Source organism: Canis lupus, chromosome 11, assembly GCF_048164855.1.
Source record: "Canis lupus baileyi chromosome 11, mCanLup2.hap1, whole genome shotgun sequence".
NCBI lineage: Eukaryota > Metazoa > Chordata > Mammalia > Carnivora > Canidae > Canis > Canis lupus.
Genome location: NC_132848.1, coordinates 71,575,010 through 71,592,738, shown reverse-complemented (window position 1 = coordinate 71,592,738; position 17,729 = coordinate 71,575,010). Strand labels below are relative to the sequence as shown.

At 57.7% G+C, this 17,729-nt stretch overlaps 2 long non-coding RNA genes across 3 annotated transcripts; one reads left to right on the top strand and one right to left on the bottom strand.

The window, feature by feature from the left end:
• Positions 1–5,617: 5,617 nt before the first annotated feature.
• LOC140600449 (uncharacterized) lies at positions 5,618–6,935 on the bottom strand. The gene is made up of 2 exons (XR_012003724.1): positions 6,629–6,935; positions 5,618–5,766 (listed from the first exon to the last, which is right to left on the bottom strand). It is a non-coding gene; the product is annotated as an uncharacterized lncRNA (long non-coding RNA).
• A 128-nt stretch (positions 6,936–7,063) lies between these two features.
• On the top strand, positions 7,064–16,797 carry LOC140600447 (uncharacterized). 2 transcript variants are annotated; one of them, XR_012003723.1, is made up of 7 exons: positions 7,064–7,201; positions 7,590–7,702; positions 7,846–8,826; positions 14,085–14,786; positions 15,296–15,565; positions 15,658–15,961; positions 16,336–16,797. It is a non-coding gene; the product is annotated as an uncharacterized lncRNA (long non-coding RNA). The 2 variants fall into 2 exon arrangements; XR_012003722.1 differs by lacking the exons at positions 14,085–14,786; positions 15,296–15,565; positions 15,658–15,961; positions 16,336–16,797 and adding an exon at positions 9,490–11,088.
• The last annotated feature ends 932 nt before the right edge of the window (positions 16,798–17,729 follow it).

The window sequence follows — 17,729 nt, the reverse complement described above, 5'->3', positions numbered from 1 at the left end:
TTTCTCATGTTGGCCTGATTATGAAATTATAAACCTTTGGGGAGATTTAAGTAATAGTGAAATAGGAGAAAGAGGTCCACATGTCAAGGGAATGTTGACATTTCAAACGAATGCTTCTAATTGCTTAGTTCATTGATAGTTATTTCCTTCTTTATTCTCCAAAAAGTTTTAATAGCTGGTAAGATTCTGTTCCTGTTGCTGAGTTCATTGATCACAGAATGGAGACACTGAAAGACACAGAAGTAAAAGCCTGTCTTCAGGGAGAAAAGAAGGGAATGACATTTCCTATATGCCTACTATGTGCCAGGCACTCTCATTTACATTCCCAGTCATTTTCCTCGTTTAGTCCTCATTATTCTTTGAACTTAGGCATTACCCCTTCTTTTAAGTTAAACACATACCCTCTCTGAGGCCTCTTGCTGGAAACAGCATTAAAAATATTTCATTTTACTGCAAAGGACATATTCTTTCTACTTTATCATGTTGCTTTGATATAAATTCCTTGTAATTCGTTGTCCTTGGGAACACAAGAAAAATCCGTAAGAAGGCGGCTCTTGGTTTTCTTTAGACTGCAAGTAACAAAAATCCAACTCTAACCACGTCTGGCAAGAATGGGAATGAATGACTGGTTCGTGGACTCTAAACTAGGGCTGGACAGCCGTCCTGGGGCGGCCGGGGGTGGGACTAGGCCTCAGGAACCCTGCAGCCCTGTCCGTCTGACCCATCACTGTGTGTCCTGGGATTTCACTCACTCTCGGCACCAAGCAGCTCCTTCTGGCCCGAATTCTGGCTGAGAATTCGGCACCTGAAGTGTGACTTCCACACTAGAGCAGGGACCGGCCACTGTGCTCGGTCTCTCATCCAAAGGGCAAAGACCCACAAGGAAGACTGGCGTTTTGGTAAAAGCGAGAGCTGTGCCCCTCCAAGGGGCAAATTAAGTGTCTGTCCTATGTGGTTGGGGACACTTGTGTGGAGAGCTCACAGACGCTTTAGACGCTGGTGGAGTTCCTCGAGGAGACTCCGGAGAGGCCCGCAGAGAACTCAGAACTTGCACTGGGCTTTAAAGGAGAAAAGATTTGTGTAGATAAGAAGAGGAGAAATTAAAATTAGGTAAAGCAGAGTCTTAAGGGACTGATGATGGTCCCTGTGGATTCTGGATGTCAGATTACAAAGTCTACTGGACGTTTTGAACAATGGTGCGGAGTCCTTTCAAATGCACGTCATCTATTTGTGGGAATATCAGGTTCCCTTCATGTCTCTGCCACCCCTCCAGGCTAGCAGGCCGCCCAGAGCGTGGTGGCCTGGGTCACGTCTGGGTCACCTGCACAGAGACAGGACGACGGGTGCCAGGGCCTGCCGCCTGGTGCGCCCGCTGCGGCCGCCTGGGGCGGATTCCTGATTCCTCGCCCCGCGGCCGCGGCCCGCGTGTATGTCGGCAGGAGGGTGACCTCACCCGCGCCCTCCTTCTCTGTTCTTTATCCCCCGGGTTGATTTCCTAGTTTTCTTCCTTTGCATTTTGTGGTATTTCCTGGTACTCCTTATTGGACGCTTTTTATTTTTTTTTATTCTTAGTGTTTTATTTATTTAGTGGCGGCTGCACGCAGCCTGGGCTCCGGCCGCCCGGGTCAGGGCCCCCCCCCGCCCGCGCCCGGGCCCGGGCCTCCAGCGGGACGAGCTCGCCGCACTGCCCGCGCGGGGCCCGCCGAGAGGCTGGGCTGTGGCGCCGCCCTGACTGCCCCCTCCCTGCTCGGACCGTCCGTCACGGACGCCGGCACCGGGCCCCGCCCCACAGGCACAGCCGCGCCGGCAGGTCACGCGGCGGCCCCCCCGCGGGTGACGTCACGCACCCCGCTTCCGGCCGCGGCGGCCGCGCGCTCTCCCGCCAGGCGGCGCCGCGGAGCGTCCTGCCCTCGCCGTCTGCGCAGCCTCGCGGGCGCCCGGGACACGTCACCGGCTTCGCGTCCTTTCTGGAGCGCGCGGGAAGGCGAGCGCGCGGCGGGTGACGACAGCGGGGTTCCCCGCGCGGGGGCGGGGCGGGGCGGGGCGGGGCCGCGGACGTGGCGCGCGGGAGGGCGGCGGAGGCGGCGGCGGCGGCGGAGGGCTGACTGCGCCACACCCGCCTCGTGACCCGCCGCGAGGCCCGACGCGGCAGACGCGCTGACGGGGCGGGGGGCGGGGGGCGGCGCCGGGCGCGGCCGCTCCCACACCGTCCTTGGCCCCCGCCGCCGTCGGGCGGGCTCCGGGGAGCCCCGCGCCTCCCGACCCGCCGCGGGCTGGGCCCCGACTTCCGGGCACCGTCGGGTCGGAGCCCGCGCTGCGGCGGCGCGTCCTGGGGACGGGGGCGGGGGCGGGGGCGCGGGCGCGGGCGGGAGCGCGTGGGGTCGGGCGGCTCCTCGGCCGCGCTGGCCCCGCCCCCGCCCGTGGCCCCGCCCCCGGACGGCGCTGGCCCCGCCCCCGCCCCATGGCCCCGCCCCCAGCCTGCGGGCCCCGCGGCGCGGGAGGGCGGGAGAGCCGGGCGCGGGGAGGGCGCGGGTTCCAGGCCCGGCCGCGCTCGCCGGCTGCCCGTGTGCCGGAGCGAGGCGTTGGGTTACCCCCAACGTCGGTGTTTTCCCGTAAGATACGGGCCGCCCCGCCCCGCCCCGCCCCGGATACGGCGGCCGGCCCCGGCGTGGCGCGGGCAGGCGATGGCCCGTCGAAGTGTGCAAGTTGGTTTCCACGCTGTGCCCGGCTCTGGCCCTGATCCCGGCCGTGAGGACCGGACCCGGTGGCTCCGCGCGCAGGTCTTCAGGAGCCGGAGCGAACGTTTCCTTTGGCAGGAGCTCAGGGCCTGCCCGGCCTTGGGGGAAGACCCCGCCCCCGCCCTCCCACCCCCCGCACCCCCCGCACCCCCCGCACCCCCCGGCCCAGGGGGCACCATGACCCAGTCGGTGGAACCGGGGCCTCGTGAGAAGGGGGTGTTTACTGGGGTTTTCCGCGGCGCGACCCCGTGAAGGCACCTGCCGGGAGGGCAGCCCTGCGCGGAGCCTCCTCGGAGTCCCGCGGGTCGGGCGGGCCGGCGAGTCCCCGCGGCTTCCGCGAGGCTGTCCCAACCCGGTGGAGACGCCGTGTCGCGGAGGGAGCGCACCTGACGCATCCCCGGATGCTTATGTAGCATGTGTCACCCGCCGGGCCGGGGTTCTCACAAGCCGCCGTCCTGGTTTCCGCCGCGGTGCCGCTCGGGGAGGTCCCGCCTGCGCCTGGGGAGCTGCGTGTCCCCAGCAAGGGGACGAGGGCTGTGCGGGCGCCCCGGCGTGCTGGGCTCTCCCCTGGGCCAGGGACGCTTGGGGCCCTGGGACACCCTCGCGCACAGGTGAGGGCGGTCCCCCCCCACCTCGGAAGCCCCCCTCCCTGGCCATCAAAGCAAAACCAGGGTTTGTTTTGTTTTGTTTTGTTTTGTTTCAAAACCAGGTCAAGGGACGGACAAAGGGCAGCATTTGTGGCTCCGAAGGCAGCCTCCCCGCCTGGCCTCTCCGGGCGTGTTCAGGGAGTCCTGCTGCCTACCGGACCGGCCTTTTCTTAGCTCCATCTGGCAGGAGCCACCTCCCCCTGCACCTGCTGCCTCCACAACCGCTGCTCATTCGCAGTCGGCGACGCAGAAGGCGGAAACGTGGTGCCCGTGGCCTCCGGCCCTGACCCGCGTGGGGCGGCCGCGTTCTCCGGCAAGGCCGGCGGCCTCACCGCTGCGGCGGGTGCAGGCGGGACTGCAGGACCCGGAGGAAGGCAACAAAGGCAGAAAGCCCGTGTCCGTTTTCATGTGTTGTTTTTTTTTTTTCTTTTTTAATCGTGAGCTTGGCTAGTGCAAAAGAGAGAACTTCCAGGATGAGGCGAGCTAACAAGGACCAGTTCCGTAAAACCCTGGGGTTGGTGCGTTAATGCTCCGGCTCAGAGCGAGGCAGGTAGTTTCTGCTCGAGCGAGCAGACGGGCGCCCGGAGCAGGGCCACTGCGTAGGCGCTTTCGTTTGGTTTTCCTTTCCCTTTGCTGCCAAGGCCGGCGTCCTTCTGCCTGACTCGGCAGATCTCGGGCCGGACTAGACGGCTGCCCGTCGTCCAGTGGCAGGAGCGTCTTCTGTCTGGGCGAGTACAGCCTCCTCGCTGGCCAGGGAAATCCGCGCGAGGGCCGATTAGCCACCCGGGGACACAAGCCTTCGGGTTGTAAACGCGCCGCCTAAGTCTGAGGACACCCCGAACACTGACGGGACGACCGAGAGCGGTCTCAGGGCGCAGGGGCTGGAAAGCCTTGTATCTAGGTTGGGTCTGTGGGATCCCTGGGGGGCTCAGCGGCAGAGCGCCTGCCTTCGGCCCAGGGCGTGACCCCGGAGTCCCGGGATCCAGTCCCACATCGGGCTCCCCACAGGGAGCCTGCTCCTCCCTCTGCCTGTGTGTGTGTGTGTGTGTGTCTCTCTCTCTCTCTCTCTGTGTGTCTCATGAATAAGTAAATAAAATCTTAAAAACCATTTAGGTTAGGTCTGATGGATTGCGTTTTGGAGACCTGAACACCAGGGCCGGGCCATCCTTGGGGCACAGAAGCAAGGCCCAGCACCCGAAGGCCTTGACTCGGGACTTGGGCCCCGTAATTCCCTTGGTCAGACGGTTCTGGAAGGGGGAACAGCGGCCGTGCCCTAAGAGAGCGGCGACCTCGGTTCCGTACTTTCCCTCCAGGTTCCACATTTAGCGAGCAATCGAGACCTGAGGAAGACACGAGCCAGTCAGGGCGGTTAAAGGGGTCCAGTCCCTTGAGCGTCTGCTGCCCTTCGTGGGAACCCACACACCCGCTGCCTTTTGTCTGTATGGCCCTCGGCCTCCGCGCGGGCTTAGTTAACGGAGGTTTGAGAGGTGGGTCCCCTTGCGGTGGGACGATGGGCCAGCCTGAGGGTGCAGGGCTCGGGTCCGGTCCGGGTCCTTGCTCTGATTCACGGGGTAAGCTCTGCCTCGCCGGGGCCTGTGGGCCTGTGGGGCCGGCGGGCGGCAGGGGCGCAGGGCCGGGAAGCCAGCTTTCCAAGGAAATGCTGTCCTGGTCTCATTGTTGGCTTTCCTGTTGTGGTCACGTCCAGGAAAATTGTATCATCAGCCCAAGGCCGAAAGTGCCAGACTGTGGCGGGTGATACAGGCATCGCGTGCGTGGATTTGGAGGAAGGTGAGATGGGGTTGGGAGGTCCAAGGATGGTGCCCCCAGAAGGCTGGAGCAGACAGAGCTGTCGGGGGCCCGTGCCGCTGCCCCGGGACCGAAGTTCCCCTCCAGGGCCGATGGGAAGTATGTGGTCAGCTGATCCCTTCACTGGTTTTTTTTTGCTTGTTTGTTTTTCTTAATTTTTTTTTTAAGATTTTATGCATTTATCTGACAGAGACAGCGCGAGTGGTGGGAGGGCAGAGGGAGAGGAAGACCAGCAGGGCCCGCAGAGCAGGGAGCCCGACCCGGGGCTGCGACCCAGGACCCCGGATCGTGCCCTGAGCCGACGGCAGCCACAGCCCCGGGCCACCCGGCGCCCCGTCCCTTACCTGTTAAGCCAAAGGGAAAACACTGTCGTGGCGGGAGAGGGCGTGGCAGGCTCCAGAGGGAAGGAAGGAAAAACCCGCTATGGATTCACCGTTTGTTTATTCAACATTTATTGAGTCCCACGTGCAGGCGGCGAGCGAGGCCCCGCGGATCCGGAAACGGACACGGCGCTCGGGAGCCGTCCCTCGGGCAGGTTCACGGTCCGGGTGGGGGGGGCAGGGAGGGCGCACGTGCTACGGGGAAGTTAGAGCAAAGGGTGGGAGTCGGAAGTGTGCTGAGGTGTTTAACTCCCAATTTTTTTTAAAGATTTTATTTATTCCTGAGAGACCCAGAGAGGGAGGCCTAGACCCAGGCCGAGAGAAGCAGGCTCCCTGTGGGGAGCCCGACGCGGGACTCGATCCCGGGACCCCCGGGTCACTGGGCCGAGGGCAGACGCTCCACCGCTGAGCCCCCGGGCGCCCCCATCCTCCCGATTTTAGATGAATTACGGGCACCGTAACCTAGAGGCGCAAGGACAGAGTTTGGTCTTTTTCTGTGGCTTGGGGTTGGCCGGTTACGGCCCAGGAGAGTTGGCCTGTGAACAGGCCTCGTGGCCGGGAAGACCGAGCCGAGGCCGGGGCGGAGCGTCCTCCTGCGAGGGTGGGGGGGGGTGCAGGGGGGCTGGGGGGGATAGGGGGGGCCAGGCCGGGACGGAAGAGGGGAGGCCGGGCCTCTGGTGCCGTAGGAGGTCGCTGGGCTGCAGGCCTACGAGGCCCACCTGAGCTCGGAGTCTGGGCCAGACGCTCGGGGCTGCCAAGGTCACCGCGGTCACCGCACTGCCTGGCGCCCGAGGGGGCTGGCGTCCCCTGACGGGGTGCGGGCCCTGGGGTGCAGGGGGAAGCGTGGCCGCTGGGACAGCACGGGCGCCGGGCACGGGGGCGCCTGCAGCGCGGAGCCTGTCCCCGATCGTCTCCCTGGGGCCTGGTGACCCGCGCTCGGGATCTGCCTGCCGGTTCGCTCCCCCGTGGTGGCAGCACCGAGCCCGAGCCTGCCCTTTGTCACAGGCTAGGTGCCGGCCCGTGGGGCCCGGGGCGCAGGGGCCACCTGCACACCTACCTTGCTGTCCTCTGCAAGCGCTCGACGCTCTCCTCGAGGCTGCGGCCGGCGGTTTGCACTTGTCCGTGGTCTTCTGTTCGGTTAAAGACCCTGTGTTAGGGCCAGGATGTCCCAACGGGCGACTGAGCAGGGAGGCTCCTCCTTCCCGGGGGACTCCGGCGGCCCCGGGGTGCAGCAGCCTCTTCTGCCCGACAGGCCGCGTGCTCAGCGCCCTGCCCCGCCGGCCACCGTCCCCTGATACACTCGCGGAATGGCCCCGCTGACCCCGTGCACGCGTGGAGGGGCGGCCGGCAGGCTCCGTGCTAGCAGACTCAACATGCCCAGCGGCGGAGTTGGGGCCCAGCCCCCCGTGTGCTGCGGTTCTGGCACCTGGACCCCCGCCAGGCTCAGCGTCGCCGGGAGTGACTTGCTCTCAGGCTCCCGCGTGACTTAAGCAGAGCGTGTCGTGGAGCACACGGGCCTGCGTGCACCTCCCGTTGCCTGCACGTTAGCAAGAGAATCGTAGCCGATGAGAGCTGGGAACTGAAAGCTAGCACAGCGCGGGGGCTGAGCGAACGCCCTGGAAGGTCTTAGGTGGGTCTCATCACCTACAGCTCGACCCCTGGCTGCTGCGATATTTGCAACACAAAAGCGATTTCCCCAGAACTTTAAAAAAAGGGGGGGGAGAGACAGGGAGAGACTGTAAATCTTACTTCTGACTCACAGCCACGAAACAGTCCCCAACTCAGTGGTGCAGCTGAGACCTTGCAAGTGGATTTAAAGAATAAAACTAATGAGGCCAGACACGTTTATGAGCTGTCCGCGCCCGACCGGGGTTATGGGAGGCTGGTGGCAGGCGCTAGGCTGCCGCGGCTTTCTGTCCCCCGCGCAGGGCCCCCTCGGCCACGGATGCGTGGCGGTGCCAACGACAGGGAATGACTGAACCGGGGCGTCCCGGCCCCCCCCCCCCCCTGCGCTTCAGGCTCCAGCGCGGAGCTGCCCGTGGGATCCGGGGCCAGAGCAGGTCTTTCCTGAGAGCGTCCCGCGGGTGATCGGCTAGACAAAGGGAACCAAGGGGGTGTGCCTTTAAACCGGGTACGTCTACTCTGCTGAATTTTACACGTGGCATGTGCTACTTTGGGTGGGGAGTTGTACAAAATTACCTCTAATTTGAGGTTTGTAGGTTCAGGAAAATACAGAATTCTTTTTCTTTTTCTTTTTTTTTTTTTTTTTTTAAGGCACCGAGATGAGCCCCGCAGGGCGAGCTGGCGAGAACTCAGACCGCGGTCCTTGCCTGTGGGGATGACACAGGCCAAAGGAGAGAAGGAAAACAAGGCCGCCAGCTCGGCTAAAGCATTTTGCAAAGTTTAGCAGAGCTTTCCAGGTTTTTCTGGAAAAAGGAGGAAAGGAAGTAAAGGGCAACAAGAGGATTGGTTAGCAGCTGGCTTCAGAAATGCTGACAAGTGGATTTGCCTGGTTTTATTTTTCTAAGTCAGGGATGAGGAAAGAGTGCGGTTGGCCTGGTGCTGCTGGCCGGGAGGCAGGCCCCGATCTGGGCGCCGAAGCCGTCCTCGGACCTGCTGGGGGGCCGCTCAGTGAAGAGGGCGCGCAGACTCCCCGCAGGGCGTCCGAGGGTCTGGGAGAAGAGAGAGCACAGGAGCCTCGCTCTACTTTGTTTTGCTTTCTCTTTTTTTAAGATTTTATTTATTTATTCATGAGAGACACGGAGAGAGGCAGAGACCCAGGCAGAGGGAGAAGCAGGCTCCACGCAGGGAGCCTGACGCGGGACTTGATCCCGGGACCCCGGGGTCAGGCTCTGGGCTGAAGGCGGCGCTAACCCGCTGAGCCACCCGGGCTGCCCTATTTTGCTTTTTTTTTAATTTTTTTTTAATTTTTTTTTAATTTTTATTTATTTATGATAGTCACAGAGAGAGAGAGAGAGAGGCAGAGACACAGGCAGAGGGAGAAGCAGGCTCCATGCACCGGGAGCCTGACGTGGGATTCGATCCCGGGTCTCCAGGATCGCGCCCTGGGCCAAAGGCAGGCGCCAAACCGCTGCGCCACCCAGGGATCCCCTATTTTGCTTTTATATATGTTTACTTCTTGAACAGGTAATTCATCTACATGACTCAAAACTGAAAAAATGTGAAGAGGTATAGAATGAAGAGTCTCTGCCCGGTTCCTATGCCCAGTCTGCCCATTGCTCCCGCCTCAAATGGGTGAGCCTGTGTTTAGGTTTTTGTTTATCCTTCTAATGTTTGTACGTATATACAAGCTAAAACAAAGACATATTCCTCTTTATTCCATTTTAACTTTAAGGTACCGTATCCTACACATCTTCTACACCTTCTTGGGGTCGCCTGCACACACACACACACACACTTAACACTATATTTTTGAAACTTTGCCTTATCAGTAATATAGAGAGCACTGTCCTTTTTATTTTTATGGCTACACACTTTTACAGTGTATGGTTATGCCATAATTTAACTGGTTCCCACTGAGGGATACTGAGGTTATTTCAAATTACAAATTAGGGCACTTTTTTTTAAAGATTTTATTTATTAATGAGACACGCAGAGAGACAGAGGCAGAGGGAGAAGCAGGCTCCACACAGGGAGCCCGACGTGGGACTTGATCCCGGGTCTCCAGGATCACGCCCTGTGGGCTCCCAGGGCATGGATTTTAAAGACAGGTGTGGGGCAGCCCTGGTGGCGCAGTGGTTTAGCACCGCCTGCAGCCTCAGGTGTAAAAAAAAGTCCCACATCCCTGCGTGGAGCTTGCTTCTCCCTCTGCCTGTGTCTCTGCCTCTTTCCATCTGTCTCTCATGAATAAATAAATACATCTTTAAAAATTTTTCAAAAAATAAATACTTTTTTTAGGGACACCTGGGTGGCTCAGCGGTTAAGCACCTGCCTTTAGCTCAGGTCGTGACCCCGGGGCCGGGATGGAGCCTTGCATCCAGCTCCTTGCTCAGCGGGGAGCCTGCTTCACCCTCTGCCTCTGCCTGCGGCTCTCCCTGCTTGTGCTCTCTCTCTTTGTCAAATAAATAAAATATTTAAAAAATAAATACATAAATACTTTTTCTTGAATCAGTGCATTTTTGTTGTTTTTAGAAGTCCAGATAAATAAAAAGAAAAATATAAATTGGTTATGATCTTAACCACTCAAAAAAATTACTCTAAGTTTTGGCCTGTGTCTTTCTAGTTACTTCTTTGAAAGATTTTATTTCTTTAGTTATTTGAGAGAGTGGGGGTGCAGAGAGAGAGAGGCCATGGGGCAGCGAGGGAGCGCAGAGGGAGAAGCAGACTCCTCGCCGAGTGGGGAGCCCAGGACCCGGAGATCATGACCTGAGCAGAAGTCAGATGCTTAATGGACTGAGCCGCCAGCCGCCCCGACTGTTCCATTTACGAACTGTGTATTATTGGCATCTGGAAAACCTATCATTTTGTGCATATTTATTTTGCAGCTATTTTGTAATTATAATATACATGTTATGAATTTGCTTGTTACCTCTCATGTTTGCAGAAAATCATCTTGTGCTTTTAGGTGAAGTAGCATACCATCCACAGATACTGGTACTTTTGTTTTCTTCCAGATAATCTAGAGCTCTCATTTCTCTTTCTTGTCTTACGTAGCTAAAATTCCTAGAACAATGTTTTATTTATTTATTTATTTATTTATTTATTTTTAACTAGGCTCTTATGCCTAGCATGGAGCCCACCGATGTTTTAAAATAGTGAGCATTCAGGGCAGCCCCAGGTGGCTCAGTGGGTTAGTGCCACCTTCAGCCCAGGGCCTGATCCTGGGGTCCTGGGACGGAGTCCCCCATCCGGCTCCCTGCATGGAGCCTGCTTCTCCCTCTGCCTGTGTGTCTGCCTCTCGTTCTCTGTCTCTCATGAATTCGTAAACAAAATCTTAAAAAATAATAAAAAATAAAAATAGTAAAAAAAAAAATAGTGAGCATTCTGGGGCACCTGGCTGGCTCAGTTGGTAGAGCATGTAGCTCTTGATCTGGGGCAGGGGGCGGTATAAGTTCAAGGCCTATGTTGGGTGTGGAGAGTACCTAAAAATAAAATACTAAACAATAAATAAATGAAATAGTGAGCATTCTTTCTTTGTTCTAGACTTGACTTCAAAGGACTAGCTCTAGAGTTACTCCATTAAGTGTAATCAGGCTATCAGTCTGCAAACTTTTCCAACAAGAAATTATGTGATTTTCTAACCTTAAAAAAAAGTTTGAGGATGCCTGGGTGGCTCTGCCGTTTAAGCATCTGACTCTTGATTTCAGCTTAGACCATGATCTCAGGGTCATGAGATCAAGCCCCACCTCCGTGCAGAGTCAGCTTGAGATTTTCTTTCCCTCTCCCTTGGCCTCTCACTCCCCTACAGAAAAAAATAAAAGAGGTTTTCTATCAATTGCCTTTGATTCTACATTTGAAATTAGATCACTGCTTTAAAAAATAAAACAATTAATTCACTCTTTCCTGCTTTATTTTTGCCCTGCGTACTGCCCTGATATTTTTTAGGGCTTAGACCCAAGCAAGACAGGTCCCTACTCTGGAACTTGTATTTTACAGGGCTCCACATATCACAAACATATAAAATAATAATAATTCTCAGCAGATGTATTAGTTTCCTATTGCTGCCGTAACCATAAATTTAGTGGCTTAAAAGAACACAGATGTATTATCTGACAGTTCTGGAGACCAGAAGTCTAAAAATCAAGGTGTCAGCAGGTCTGCATTCCTTCTGGAAGTCCGGGGGAGAACCTGCTTCCTTGCCTTTTCCAGCTCCTCGGGGCCACTTGTATTCCTTAGCCCCATCCTCCGTCTTCAAAGCCAGTGACATAGCAGCTTCCAGTCACTTTTTCTCTCTCCAGCCTTCTTCCCTTCCTCGTCAGCCCCTTGTGATTACATTGGGCCCACACGGATATTCTCTTTTTTTTAATTTATTTCTGATAGTCACACACAGAGAGAGAGAGAGAGAGGCAGAGACACAGGCAGAGGAAGAAGCAGGCTCCATGCACCGGGAGCCCGACGTGGGATTCGATCCCGGGTCTCCAGGATCACGCCCTGGGCCAAAGGCAGGCGCCAAACCGTTGCGCCACCCAGGGATCCCCGGATATTCTCTTTTAAAGATCCTAATCACAGGGCACCTGCGTGGCTCAGCGGTTGAGAGCATCTGCCTTCGGCTCACGGCGTGACCCTGGGGTCCCGGGGTCGAGTCCCGAATCGGGCTCCCTGCTTCTCCCTCTGCCTGTGTCTCTGTCTCTCATGAATAAATAAATACGATGTTTTAAAATAAATAAAGATCCTTAATCCCACCTGCAAAGTCACTTTTGCTCTAGAAGGTAACATAGTCACAGGTCCTGGGGATTAGGAGATCCCATCTCTGGGGGACTCTTTACAGCATACCATAGCAGAGACATGACAAACCCTTCTTTTTTAAAAAAAGATTTTATTTATTTATTCATGAGAGACACAGAGAGAGAGGCCGAGACAGAGATCCCACGCAGTCAGCTCCCCTCGAGTGGGTCCGACTGGCCCCACGCCCCCTGGCTCAAGACCCGGGTTATGGGGGATCTCTGGGTGGCTCAATGGTTTGGCACCTGCCTTCGGCCCAGGGTATGACCCTGGAGACCCAGGATCGAGTCCCACGTCGGGCTCCCTGCATGGAGCCTGCTTCTCCCTCTGCCTGTGTCTCTGCCCCCCTCTCTCTCTCTCTCTCTGTATGTCTCTCATGAATAAATAAATAAAATCTTTAAAAAAAAAAAGAAAAAGACCCGGGTTATTAGCACTGAGGACCGATCAGCTCCGTGGCTCCGGGGACAGTGCTCTGCTGTCCCGTTGCCCCCACCCCCGTCCCGCAGCCGCTGTGCGGGCATCCTTGCCTCGGGTGCAGGGAGCAGGAGCCCAGCACCTAGGTCACCCTGACTGTTCCCCCATGGGACCAAGCTTCCTAGACTGGGAAATGGACGGTGTCAGGGTGGCACACGGCACCTGCTAGGGTCTACACCTGCCGCCCAGGTGTCCCCGTGCCTAAGGGCACAGCAATAAATAGCAAATTGAAAACCCTGAGACTGAGACATTGCAGAAGAAAAGGAAAAGCCACTTCCCTTGTTTTATGAAAAAGGGGCCCCACGTTTCCATTCACTGTGCTGGCAGGTAGGGCCTTCTCGAAGGAGTTAGCCAGAGCTCTAAGAATAATCCGGGAGGGTTATGGCTCCAGGGAGAATGGGCGTTAGGCCTGCCCAGATCTGCAACAATGTTGGGGCTACTTGAAGCCATGAGAAATGTCAACACTAGTGGCGAGGGACGATTAGCAAAGCAAATACAGGTGACTGCACCTGTGATAAGAACGATCAGAGCTGCTGGTGCGAGTCGCCGTCCAGCCGCATCTGGGAGGGGAAATGGGGGCGAGGCTGCCCGGCTGGTGCCCCTGCGGCTGGAGCTCAGCCTGTGCACCCCGATCCTCTGCAACCCCGTCCGTCAGAACCCCAGGATATCTGGATTTGAGGAGATCTGACCCCTTCACGCTTCCTTCAGTATTAGATGCAACAAAAATCTGGTTGTTGGCAATTTACTACTCAGCAACGGTCTTCGGTTTATTTTCACTCAATTCTTAGGAGAGTTGAACTTCAAATGGGCCTTTAGGGAAAAAATCACTTCAGATGCTTGTCTTTTTTGAATTTCCCATTCGTATTCCTCATTTTATTTATTTGCAAGCACTTCCTGCACATCAAAAATAACACCGCGTTAGTCCTGTGTGTCGCAGATAGGGTTTCCCAGTTTGCCCATTGTCTTTTACTTTTGTCCCTTGGCGACGTCTGCAAGCCACATCATCTGATGGAAACGAATGAGGTCATAGTAACAGTGATACCGAAATCTCATCTCACATTAATAATCACCTTATTTACCACTAATAATGATCGCATGTGGTGAATGTGTCGCAAACGCTTCGGTGCCGTCGACCCTCGCAGCCTACAGGGGGGCGCTGCCGTCAGTACCATTAAGCGAAGGAACAGGTGAGAGACCCACACAGCCTAGAAAGGAATTGAATATGGGTCTTATTTATTTAAAGGTTTTATTTATTTGAGAGACAGACGTAGTGACGCAGCGAGCACAAGGACGAGAGGGTGAAGCAGGCTCCCCACTGAGCGGGGAGCCCAACTCGGGGCTCAGGGGCCCCCCATCCTGAGCTGAAGGCAGACACTTAACCAACTGAGCCCCCCAGGCGCCCTGGAATATGGGTCTTGATCCCAAACCTGACGCCCGTGTGCCGTGTTCCAACACCGTAGCCCTAAATGGCTGTTGCGCACTCGCATGTGGCTAGCCCGGTGGAAAGACCAGGTCTGAAGGAAAGGGTGGGAGAGAGAGATCATCGATTTTAACTGGATTACATGTTGAAACAGTATTTTTGATAAATTCGCTAAGCATTTCCGTGTTCATTTTCATTTTTTATTTTTTTCATGTAGCTAGTAGAACACCAAACACCAACCGGGACAGTTCTCCCCACTTTCCAGCCCTGCAGTTCTCTACGTGGGTGAAGGCAGGCTTTGTGGTCCTTTGAGTCTTTCATGATTGTCGTTGTTTCCTTTAAATTTGTTGTTAAACTAAAACCTGCAGTTTGGGGGTTTTGTCTTTTTTTCTTTTTTTGCACGACCTAAAATCATCCCAGCACCTCGCTCACTTGAACATTCTCAGTTCCCTTCCGTCTTTCTCACTTGAGCAGGTTTTACCACCTGGAAATGCACATCTGGTAACTGGCTGTTCTCGGGGCCAGGGCCCGGCCAGGGCCCCCAACCTCCTAAAGGGGGAACCCGGCCTTTGCAAATACGACGGTGATGCCCCCAAATTCACAGAAAGTGCAGTGGCGGTTGCCAGGGCCTGGGGCAGTTAGCTCAGGGGGGACACGGTTTGGGTGTGGCTGTGGGAAGCCTTGCGGGGCGCGGGGCCGACAGTGGCCGAGGTTGCAGCGCCGCGTGCAGGTACTTAGTGCCGATGAGCTGCGCCCTTGGGTGTGGTGACGCCGGGAGGTGCGGGCGCGGTTCACCTGCAGTAGACGGCGGAGGCGGAGGAGCCTGCAGACGCGATGCTCAGCCCTGTAGGCCGAGGAAGGACAACCCGGGGGATCCCAGCCCCAGGGGACAATCGGGGCAACTTCGTAGGGGTCGGAGGTAGATGGGGGGGCGACCCGCTGCGGGGGGGGCGCGGGGCCGGGGGCGGGGGGCGGGGTCCCCGACCTGGGCAGGTGGGCCCGAGCCCCCGCACCGAGCCGCCGCCGCCCGGAGCTGCGCCCCCGCCCCTCCCCCTGCCCTCCCCCCGCCCTCCCCCCTCCCCCCGCCCGCGCCGGGTCCTATTGTTCTCCCGCCCGCGTCTCGCTGTCGCCGCCCGGACCCGGGCCCCGCGGGCCGCGACCCACGGCGAGGACGGGCGCCCCCGACCACCCGGCGTCGCGGCCCGGGCCTGCGTGGCTGTGGCCCCCCTGCCCTGCGCCGACCCCCGCCCGCACCCCGCCCCCTCCGCCCCGCCCCCGCCCCCTCGGTTCCACCTGCCGAGCTGCTCCGGGAAGCGCCCCCCCCCGTGTCGCTCCCCCACGGTCTCCCTTGCACGTGGACGATGCGGGCGCAGGGAGGGGGCGGCCCCCAGGGCACCACCGACCCACTGGGGGGTCTTTCCGGGACAGGTGTGCGGCGGGCGCAGAACCGCGGATCCACCTGCTTCGCCGCCCCCCACGGTCCCCCCAACTACCCCCCCCCCCCGGCTCTGCGGGCCTCGGTGGTCACCTTGCCGCAGTGGCCTCCCGGCGGACCCCGCGGACCCCCGCCTGCTGACCCCACACCCCGAGCAAAGCCCCGCGAGGACCTGGGCCGTGGTTTCGGATGCAGTCGGCTGCGTGGAGGGAGCGCTGCGCCCGGTGGCCCAGGTGGGGCAGCATCAGGCCCCCGTGACCCAGGTGGGGTCAGCATCAGGCCCCCGTGACCCAGGTCAGGACAACATCAGGCCCTCCTGACCCAGGTAGGGCAGCATCAGGCCCCCGTGACCCAGGTGGGGCAGCATCAGGCCCCCCTGACCCAGGTAGGGCAGCATCAGGCCCCCGTGACCCAGGTGGGGTCAGCATCAGGCCCCCGTGACCCAGGTCAGGACAACATCAGGCCCTCCTGACCCAGGTAGGGCAGCATCAGGCCCCCGTGACCCAGGTGGGGTCAGCATCAGGCCCCCGTGACCCAGGTCAGGACAACATCAGGCCCTCCTGACCCAGGTAGGGCAGCATCAGGCCCCCGTGACCCAGGTAGGGCAGCATCAGGCCCCCGTGACCCAGGTGGGGCAGCATCAGGCCCCCCTGACCCAGGTAGGGCAGCATCAGGCCCCCGTGACCCAGGTGGGGTCAGCATCAGGCCCCCGTGACCCAGGTCAGGACAACATCAGGCCCTCCTGACCCAGGTAGGGCAGCATCAGGCCCCCGTGACCCAGGTGGGGTCAGCATCAGGCCCCCCTGACCCAGGTAGGGCAGCATCAGGCCCCCGTGACCCAGGTGGGGTCAGCATCAGGCCCCCATGACCCAGGTGGGGTCAACATCCGGCCCCCGTGACCCAGGCCAGGGCAGCATCAGGACCCCGTGACCCAGGCCACAGCAGCATCAGGCCCCCGTGACCCAGGCCACAGCAGCATCAGGCCCCCATGACCCAGGCCGCGGCAGCATCAGGCCCCCACCCTTTCTTGCAGATCACCATGTCCGTCTACACCGTGGCAGCTCTCCCAGGTCCTTGGGGCTGCAGCCGGGACAGCACCACTGCCTGTTCCGCCCTTGCCCCTTGGCCCTCTCCCAGCCTGCCCACCGCCACCCTTCCCGCTCACGGTGCACAGACAGTCCCGCTCCTGGGGGTCCACATCTGACCTGACTTCATTTTTCTTGAAAAGCGTTGAGCTGCTCACCCCAGTGACATCAGCTCGCTTCCCCACTGGGCCTCGAAGCCAGTTCCCTGCCTCCCCGGCCCCAGGCCTCGCCCCCTCCCAGACCCCAGCAGGGGACAGGCACACTGGAGGGCCACTGCCTAAGGCCCAGGACCTGTGCCCAAGTCCCAGCTCTGACACCAAATAATTGTGTTACCTTGGACATGTCGCACAGCCTTCCTCAGCCCCAATTTCCCCAAATGTAAAATGGGAATAAGAACCTACTTTATCACATGCTGTGTTGCTTAGATAATGTGTGAGAAAGCGCGTTGTGGGCTGTAAGGCTGTCTCCTGCTGTAGATCCAAATAAGAAAGATAAATGTTACTCAGATGCTGGAGACAGTGATTGCCTTTCCAAAGCAAAATTAAAAAAAAAAAAAAAAAAATATATATATATATATATATATATGTATGTATGTATATAAAACGAGTTTTTCCTCTTAGCTGCAGTGTCAGCTGCATTAGAATTAGACTGGAAAAAAAAAGAATTAGACTGGATTCTAATCCATTAGACTGGATTCTAATTATTCCTTTTGGATCAGTTACCAGGTAATATTACAGGTAGTAGTGAAAGAACTCACAATCCCACCTGATCCTGGAGTCCGGGATCGAGTCCCGTGTCGGGCTCCCTGCATGGAGCCTGCTTCTCCCTCTGCCTGTGACTCTGCCTCTCTCTCTATATATATCTCTCATTAATAAATAAAATCTTAAAAATAAATAAAATTCTTAAAAAAGAAAAAAAAAAAGGAACTCACAATCCCAAGATCAAGAGTCACATGCTCCACTGACCCAGCCAGCCTGGCGTCCCTATAACATAAAAGGTTTTTTGTTGTTTTTCTTTTTTTTTTTTTAAGCTGCATGCTCAGTAGTGTATGTGCAGAGAGATGTGAGAGGGGAAGGGACTTTTCCAGCGCTCTTCATAGCTTGTTATTAGGCCTGCACACAGGGCACCTGGGGCCAGAGAACTCGGGACACATTCCAGGGCCTGACTCTTACACAAATAGCTCGGCCCTTGCGTCCCGAGAGTAGGGGATTCAGGACGGAGGAACCAGAAGGTTGGTGCCTCCGGGGAGCCGCAGCCTGCCCCAGATCCGGGTCTGCCTCCATGTCCCTGTGGCCTCATGTTCCAAGGTTTTCTGCACCATTTCTCCCACCTGGACTTGGGC